Raw genomic sequence first — 8523 nt, forward strand, 5'->3', positions numbered from 1 at the left:
ATATTAAAGTTGGAATCCCTTTGAATTAAAATATCACAATATAATCTTCTGAATCCAAGTTACAATTTCGCAAATTTTTGGCATTTTCCCAACAGAATTCCCAATGGATCCTTTGAATGTAACAATCATTGGAATGATTCTGAGAAGAGTGAACTCCTTTGATCTCTTCAAATTGATTAGTTACATAATTTGAGTAATCTTTCACACTCAATACTCCCTGATATACAGAGTGCAGAACTGTGCAATTGAAGTTTCACACTCGACATGTTCCTGCTGCTTTATAGAAATGGATGCCAGGGTGCATTATTTGAAATTTTGTCAGGATTGTACTCAACCTTTCCCGACAGTTTAGTCAATCCCTTAGACAAGCCCTGTAGGGTAACAAGAGACTGACGTGGAAAAGAAGAGTGCACAGCTGCCGAGGAATACTGTTCTGTAATGAGAGGCTTCTGTTTTCACATGTTCCACAACCATCTGATTCATTTGGCTTCAAGGATACTTTTGAAAACATATTCCAGCTGAGGGCTATTATATACAGTAAATAGTCTAAAGTAGCTAACACTATTGAATGAGCAGAAATATTAACTTCTCTGCATTAATATGTAAGTTGCTACTGTGCTTCAATATATTATCTAAAAGAAGGCTTCTTTCTTCTAAGGAGCCTTGAAGTGTAAATTTAAGATACTTGGACTTCAGTGTAATCTAACCACTGCACAAATAGATTTGTCACAATTCATAACTCTTAAATGGATTGGACATGGTATGTGGAAATGGAGCAGGAATCTGAGTGGGAGGGAGACAGGAGAGAGCAATGGACAGAGAGATGGAAAGAGGAATGAAGAGAGGAGAGAGAAATAATTCACTGATGGCACGTTGAAAGCAGATGGGGGTGTGGAGAAGAACGGCTGGCGGGAAACAAGCCTTTGCAATCCAGGATGGTGACACAAGGGACAGCAGATGCTGGAAACCGGAGCAACAAATTGCTGCAAGAATTCAACAGGTCAGGCAGTCCAAGTGAAGGGTTTTGATCTGAAACATCGACGGTTGATTTCCCTCCATAGATGCTGCCTGACCCATTGAGTTCCTCTGGCTCTTTGTATGTTCCACAGGCATCTGTTTTATTGCTCCAGTCCAAGTGGGTGGCTGACTGTCTGTGAATTGGATGTCAGATACTGTCTGAAGAGGAAGGTAGTAACTAAGGAAGATGAGTAGGTTATAATTTCCCTCAGAAAAGGAGAAGAGAATTAACTGAACATTTAGAGGAAATGGGACCACACATGAGTAATCTGAACCCTCAACGTAGTCTACGATAGGTGAGCTGCAATGTAAGAATGTTAACAACTGCAAACATAGATACCACTCTCCACAAAAATCACCTACTTTCAATGTTAATGGAGGCAATCAGACTGTTCTCTATTTGAGGTTTAATCAGCTGCTGAAGAGATGAGAGAAAAGAGATAAGAATTGCATATGGACAGGGGGAAACAGGAGAGCTCTTTATCATAACCCCAAGGGACCTGTTCCCTCTGACTGCCATCCTAGCTCACCACCGGAACCATTCCCCTGTCACTCCCATCCTCCTGGCCAGATCCTTCCAGATCCTTCTTCACTCCTCTACATGTCACGACTGCAGTCTCTGATATTCCCCTCACCCTCTTCATCACTCTTGGGCTGGTTCTTTCAGTCCGAACCCACTTTTTCCTATTCTTTGAGTTCCTTAAAACGCCCACCCCTAGAACGCCTGACCTTCACGTTTCCTTGAATTCATCCCAATGCCAAAAAGTTTAACTGCCCGCTGCTAACTTGTCCAGCCTACTGACTGAAAAGGAGTTCATCAGGTTCCACCAAAGGAGACCCTTTCTTCCAGATTTGCTTCAAGGAAGGGTTGTTCTTGGAGAGATATGGAACAAATGTAGGAAATTGGAACTGGCTGGGTGGACAGCATGTTTAGCATGGAGTGGTTGGGCTGGAGGGTGTATTCAATAACCCTATGGTTCTCTTTCCTCACCATAAGGCACCTCTCTGTGCCTCCCCAGCCTGCACCAGTCCTCTCTGTGTCTCCACAACTTCTTCAGCCAAGGAGAAAAAATGTACTTCATTTAGGGAAGAGGAAGAACTAACAATGTGTTTGAAGTGACAGAAAGTGAGAAAAAACACAAACAAGAGAAAATCTGGAGATGCTGGAAATCCAAGCAACACACACAAAATGCTCAAGGAACTCAGAAGGCCAGGCAGCATCTATGGGAAGAAGTACAGTTGACATTTCGGGCCGAGACCCTTCAGCAGGACAGGAGAAAAAAGTGATGAGGAGTAGATTTAAAAGGTGAGGGAGGAGAGAGAGAGACACACAAAGTGATAGGTGAAACTGAGAGAGGATGGGTGAAGTAAAGAGCTGGGAAGCTGATTGGTGAAAGAGATACAGGGCTGGAGAAAGGGGAGTCTGATAGGAGAGGACAGAAGGCCATGGAAGAAAGAAAGTGGGGGAGGAGCACCAGAGAGAGGTGATGGGCAGGCAAGGAGATAAAGTGAAAGAAGGAAAAGAGTATGAGGAATGGTGAAGGGGGGAACGACATAGATTGGAAGACCACTTCACCAGGCACCTACCAAAAGAAGCAGGATCTCCCAGTGGCCACCTATTTTAATTCCTCTTCTGAGTCCCATTCTGATATGTCAATCCATGGCCTCCTCTACTGTCGCGATGAGGCCACACTCAGGTTGGAGGAACAACACCTTATATTCTGTCTGGGAAGCCTCCAACCTGATGGCATGAACATCAATTTCTCAAACTTCCGCTAATGGCGACCCCCCCCCCCTTCACCATTCCCCATCCTCTTTTCCCTCTCTCACTTTATCTCCTTGCCTGCCCATTGCTTCCCTTTGGTGCTCCTCCCACCTTTTCTTTCTTCCATGGCCTTTTCTCCTCTCCTATCAGACTCCCCCTTCTCAAACCCTGTATCTCTTTCACCAATCAACTTTCCAGCTCTTTATTTCATCCCTCCCTCTCCCGGTTTCACCTTTCACCTTGTTTTTCTTTCTCTCCTCCCCCACCTTTTAAATCTACACCTCATCTTTTTTTCTCCAGTCCTGCTGAACGGTCTCAGCCCAAAACGTCAACTGTACTCTGTTCTGTACCATATCGCCTACAGTATAATAAGGGACTACTTTATGTTTTAGTAACACGTTGTTGAATGCGCTATTAGGCGCGTATTGATCTGCACGTGTGTGCCGAGATCGGATTCTGCCAGTAAAGAACCATGAAACTTAGCTCTCATCTCCTGCGCTTATATTAATAGCATTGTTGTGTAACCAGTCCACATACACAACAAATTGGCGACGTGGTTAATGAATCTACATCATATCAGAACACCGTGTTTTAATTGATAATGTCACTCAGTGGAAGAGTGCAAGGAATGAGGCAAGGAGCGGGAGAAGGAGGCAGAGCAAGGCCACGAATTTGAAAGGAAGCGGGAGTCGGGAACGTCGGGAGACCAAGAGACACAGTCGGAGCCACAGCACGTCCAGGCGAGACCACAGCCAGTGCTGACCCCCAGGGGCTGAGGGTCTGCCTGCCCCAGAAGGGAGATAAAAAAAAAACGACACACACACACACACACACACACACACACACACACACACACACATCTAGATGGAGAGCACGCGTGGTGCTAGCAAAAAGGACATGTGAGTCAAAACGGAAAATAAGGGGAGAATGGGGCTTAATTATCATAACAAAGATGGTGATGGTTGGAACCATTACAGCATTTGATAGTGGCATTGAAGACTGGCAACTTATATTGAAAGAGTGGAGTTACATTGTGAGGCTAATGGTGTTAAGGATGAAAAGAAAGCCAGCATTTTACTGAGTATTATGGGAGCAAAAACATACAGCCTGTTACGGAGCTTGTTAACCCCTGAAAAGCCGGCTGGTAAAATGTTCAAGCAAATAGTAGACACTCTCCAACAGCATTTAAGCCCCAAACCACTTGTCATTGCTGAAAGATTTAAATTTCACAAATGGAATCAGAGCAAAACTGAAAGCATTTCTGAATATTGTACTGAATTGTGCAAATTATCAGAACATTGTCAATTTGGAGCTGGTCTATCGGATGCATTGAGGGACGTGTTAGTGTGCGGCATGCAATGTGAACCCACACAGAAGAAGCTGGATCATTTCCATGGATGCTACCCAACCTGCTGAGTTCCTCCAGCGTGTTGTGAGTTTTACATAGAAGAACCTTCTGGGTGAAAAAGACCTTACATTAGAGAAGGCGCTGAACATTGCAATATCAACAGAAACAGTGGCACGGGGTGCTTCCGAGATACAACAAAAATCTCTGGAATATGCCACTAATAAAATGTCACTGAACGGGAATGAAGGAAAGAAATGTTACCGTTGTGGGAACAGGTCACATGACCTGGATGACTGTTGGTTTAAAGATAAAGAATGCAGAAACTGTGGTAAACAGGGCCCCATTGGCAGAGTATGCAAAGCTAGTCAACAGCAGAAAAAGGGCAAACTACAGAGAAACAAGAAACCACAGAAAGGAAAATACAACAAGGTACACAAAATGAAAGAAAGCAGTTCTGATGAAAACAATTCTGATAAAAACGACTCCGATGAAAGTGAATTTTCTTGCCGGCAACTTCACAGCGTGAAAGAGACAGATGATCGAAGAGTAATATGGATCACTCCACAAGTGGAGGGCGTGAGACTGAATATGGAGTTGGACACAGGCTCAGCTTTAACAGTGATCTCTGTACATGACTACAAACGATGGTTTTCTCACTTACCTCTGAGATGAACTAAACTACTGTTAAAGACTTACACAGGACGGAAAGTGCATCTCAAAGGCAAAATTAAAGTGACAGTGACCTACAGAGACAAAACACAGCAGCTGAACCTCTATGTACTGAAAAGCGGAGGACCACCGTTGCTGGGACGGGAATGGTTCAGGAAAATGGCTCCACCATTCCATCACGGCTGATTTATTATCCCCCTCATTTCTATTCTCCTGCCTTTTCCCTAGAGCTATAATTGCTCTGAACCAATCGATCAAGTGTCATCCATAAATTGTTACATTGCTACTTTTAATACTGGTTTTATGGCTGTCATTCATCTGAGTTGTGCTTTTGTACTGCTGGACATTGCTTGTACTGGCTGGTTACCTGATTTTATTTATTGTTTATGTAGTGGCATGTACACTTGGAGACATAACAACTTTCTCAAAGTTGTAACAGAAGTGGTTGAGCACAGAGTACTGCAGCACAACTTATCTCATGCCCCAGGCTGCACAGAGCATCGCATATTGTTTGTGAAAGAAGGCTCCAAGTCAAGGGTGTACAGCGCAGGCCCACGATCAAGCATACTTTCTTCAGCCAATGATTTGTGTGTCAAGGCCAACCTGGATGGGAAAGGCAGTTTCCCGGAGCAAATAGCTTTCACTACATTGCATCCAGATATAATTGTATGGTCTGACACCAGTAGAGAAGTGGTTATTGGTGAACTCACAGTCCCCTGGGAAGACAAAATCGATGAAGCCCACGAGCACAAGTTAACCAAGCCTGCAGAATTAAGATCAGAGTGCAGAGACAAAGAGTGGAAGGTCTCATGCTATCCATTCGAAGTAGGTTGCCATGGGTTTATTGCATTCATTTTCCTGAAGTGGCTGCGTGACCTTGGCTTCACTAGAAGAGAAATCAAGTCAACCAGCAGGGCTGTAGCTGAGGCAGCTGAGACAGGATCAGCATGGGTGTGGACCAAATATGTCCAGAGGGGAAGATAGTCGGACAGTGTATACATCTTTTGCAAACCCTTCAGTAGTTGCATAGACACCTGAAGAGTAGAATATCTGTTGGATGGAAGTGACCAACAACACTGATAGAGGCAGATGCCAAGTTTTTAAGCTCTGCTGGCCCACCACCTCGAGGGAGTCTTGATCATAAGCGGGCCAAAACTCCTGAAGACAGGTGGCAGATCAACTGATGATCCCACTGGTAATAGCACAGGACAGTTAGCATCTTAGTCCACGTGTATTTTCAATTCTTTTATTTGTTGTTTTATAGCATTGAGTACGAGAGTTGCAAACGCATTTTCACTGTATTGGTACATGACAAATTGTACTATGCAATGATGATAAAGATATTTCATTTCATTTCATTTCAAATCTAGTTGGATTGGCACACCATCAAGGTGCTAGATGTGTCAACAAAGGAGGGCAGCTCGGCGGGGAAGATGTCTGCAGCTCTTGTCTCACCCATTGTCGACTATTACAATGACGAGGAGGAGCTAGACAGCGTCGACGATGAGGACAAATGCAGTATCCATGGCCAGAACTTGGATGAAGATACAGAGGATGCAAGTGAGACAGATATTACCAGTTAGCAGGATGATGAAGACTACCTGGAAGTAAAAGAGCAGATGTACCAGGAGAAATTGACATCTCTCAAAAGACAGCTACAGCAGTTACAGGAAGGAACTTTGCAGGAGTATCAGAAAAAGATGAAGAAACTAGATCCACAATACAAGGAGAGAATATGAAATGCAGGGCTTTTTCTGCAACTGGAGACAGAACAAGTGGAAAGGAATTATATTAAAGAGAAGAAAGCAGCAGTGAAAGAATTTGAAGATAAAAAGATTGAGTTAGAAGAAAAGAAAAAGATGATTGAGAATGAGAGACTAACAATGGAACTCACAGGTGATTCTGTGGAGGTAAAGCCAATAATGACTAGGAAACTAAGAAGACCTAATGACCCTGCTCCAATTACAGACAAAAGACAAAAACCTGCACCTGCACAGTTAAATTACTTGTTAACAGATGAACAGATAATAGAAGATCTGCAAACTCTCAGTAAGCTTAAATCAAAAAGACCAGCATCTCCATCTTCTCCTGAGCATCTTACTAGCACTCCTGATGAATCACCAGCACAAAGATATGAAGTACGAATAGAAGATGGAAAGTTATATTACGATAAGAGAAGGTATCATAAAGGTCAGGCTATCTATTTGGAATCTAAGGAGAATACAAAGATTGGCTGTGTAATTATCTCAGTTGGAACAAATGAGATATGGGTAAGGAAGACAAGTGATAGCACAAAGATGCATATATATCTAGGACAGCTGCACAGAGAAGTCTTCATTATATGAAGGTGATCTGCTGCCTAGAACTCTCAGCAAGTTGGAGGTACACATCTTTTTAACTCCTTATGCTCAGAGTTCAACTGTTCATGACTTTTATATGGAAACCTGTATAAAACAAACAAGTTTATTGACTGACCGAAGAACACACTATTTGAAGACACGTTCCAATGCCATCTCAGTTTTGATGATTGTACATATTTTTAAGAATAACATTCACCTTTTCACGGGTTTCACTTTGCTTTTGTCATCTTTGCAAGATGGGGGTGACTACTCTTTAAGGCTGGAACCTGCCAATTCGTGGATTGTTCAATTTATTCCGGACAATAGAGTGAAGACTTACTTGCTTCAGTGCTGGACAATCTAGAGAAGACTCCCCTCCCAGAGACTTGAGTTATAAATGGGTCTTAGACCAAAAGTTAAAATAAAGGCTTGTTATAATTTTATATTATTACGTTACTTTGCTATAATTTGATATTATTAAGTTACTAAGTAAACAACTGGTAGGCATTTGTATGTTAAGGTTAAACATATTTGTTTAGCATAGTGCCCCAGTAAAAAGACACAGTTGATAAACTATTATAATAAAAGGGGAGGAGTGTACCATATAGCTTACAGTATAATAAGGGACTACTTTATGTTTTAGTAACACATCGTTGAATGCGCTATTAGGCACGTATTGATCTGTATGTGTGTGCCGAGTTCGGATTCTGCCAGTAAAGAATCATGAAACTTAGCTCCCATCTTCTGCGCTTTTGTTAATAGCATTGTTGTGTAACCAGGCCACATGCACAACATTTTCCATAGATGCTGCCTGGCCTGCTGGGTTCATCCAGCATTTTGTGTGCGAGCGAGAAAAACTTGATAGTGCAAATGTAATCATTCTTCAGTAAGAGGCTGACAAAAATATCCTCTCCCTAACATAACTTTTTCTTTGTGAATTGAAAACAATGGTTTGAAACATTTAAATTGTTAAAAAGACATTTATTTAATGAAGATCTTTAAAAAAATGAAACTGAAGAATTAACTGCATTCAAAAGACAACATGAACATGTAAAATGAACTATGTTCTGCTTAATTACTCCTAACTATCTGCATTTAAGAACATTCATCTTACTTGCCTTGACATGACTGCTGCATGATTTATTGCTGCGGTGGGTCTATTGAGGACAAATTGCATGCAAGCATATATCTCCACTGAATTCCTTCTGAGATCTCTCTAGCTTTAGACCAAAGCAACTTTGTGTTGAATTTCAATGAAGTCTCCTTAGACCGTAAGACTGTAAGACATATGAGAAGAATTAGGCCATTCAGCCCATTGAGTCTGCTCCACCATTCCATCACGGCTAATTTATTATCCCTCTCATTTCTATTCTCCTGTTTTTTGC

At 42.2% G+C, this 8523-nt stretch overlaps 1 pseudogene; it reads left to right on the plus strand.

Annotated features, from left to right (window-relative positions):
- The first annotated feature begins 6232 nt into the window (after positions 1 to 6232).
- LOC140212321 (sin3 histone deacetylase corepressor complex component SDS3-like) lies at positions 6233 to 7162 on the plus strand (annotated as a pseudogene).
- Positions 7163 to 8523: the final 1361 nt, after the last annotated feature.

The sequence above is a fragment of the Mobula birostris genome, chromosome 19 (genome assembly GCF_030028105.1).
Source record: "Mobula birostris isolate sMobBir1 chromosome 19, sMobBir1.hap1, whole genome shotgun sequence".
Classification (NCBI taxonomy): domain Eukaryota; kingdom Metazoa; phylum Chordata; class Chondrichthyes; order Myliobatiformes; family Myliobatidae; genus Mobula; species Mobula birostris.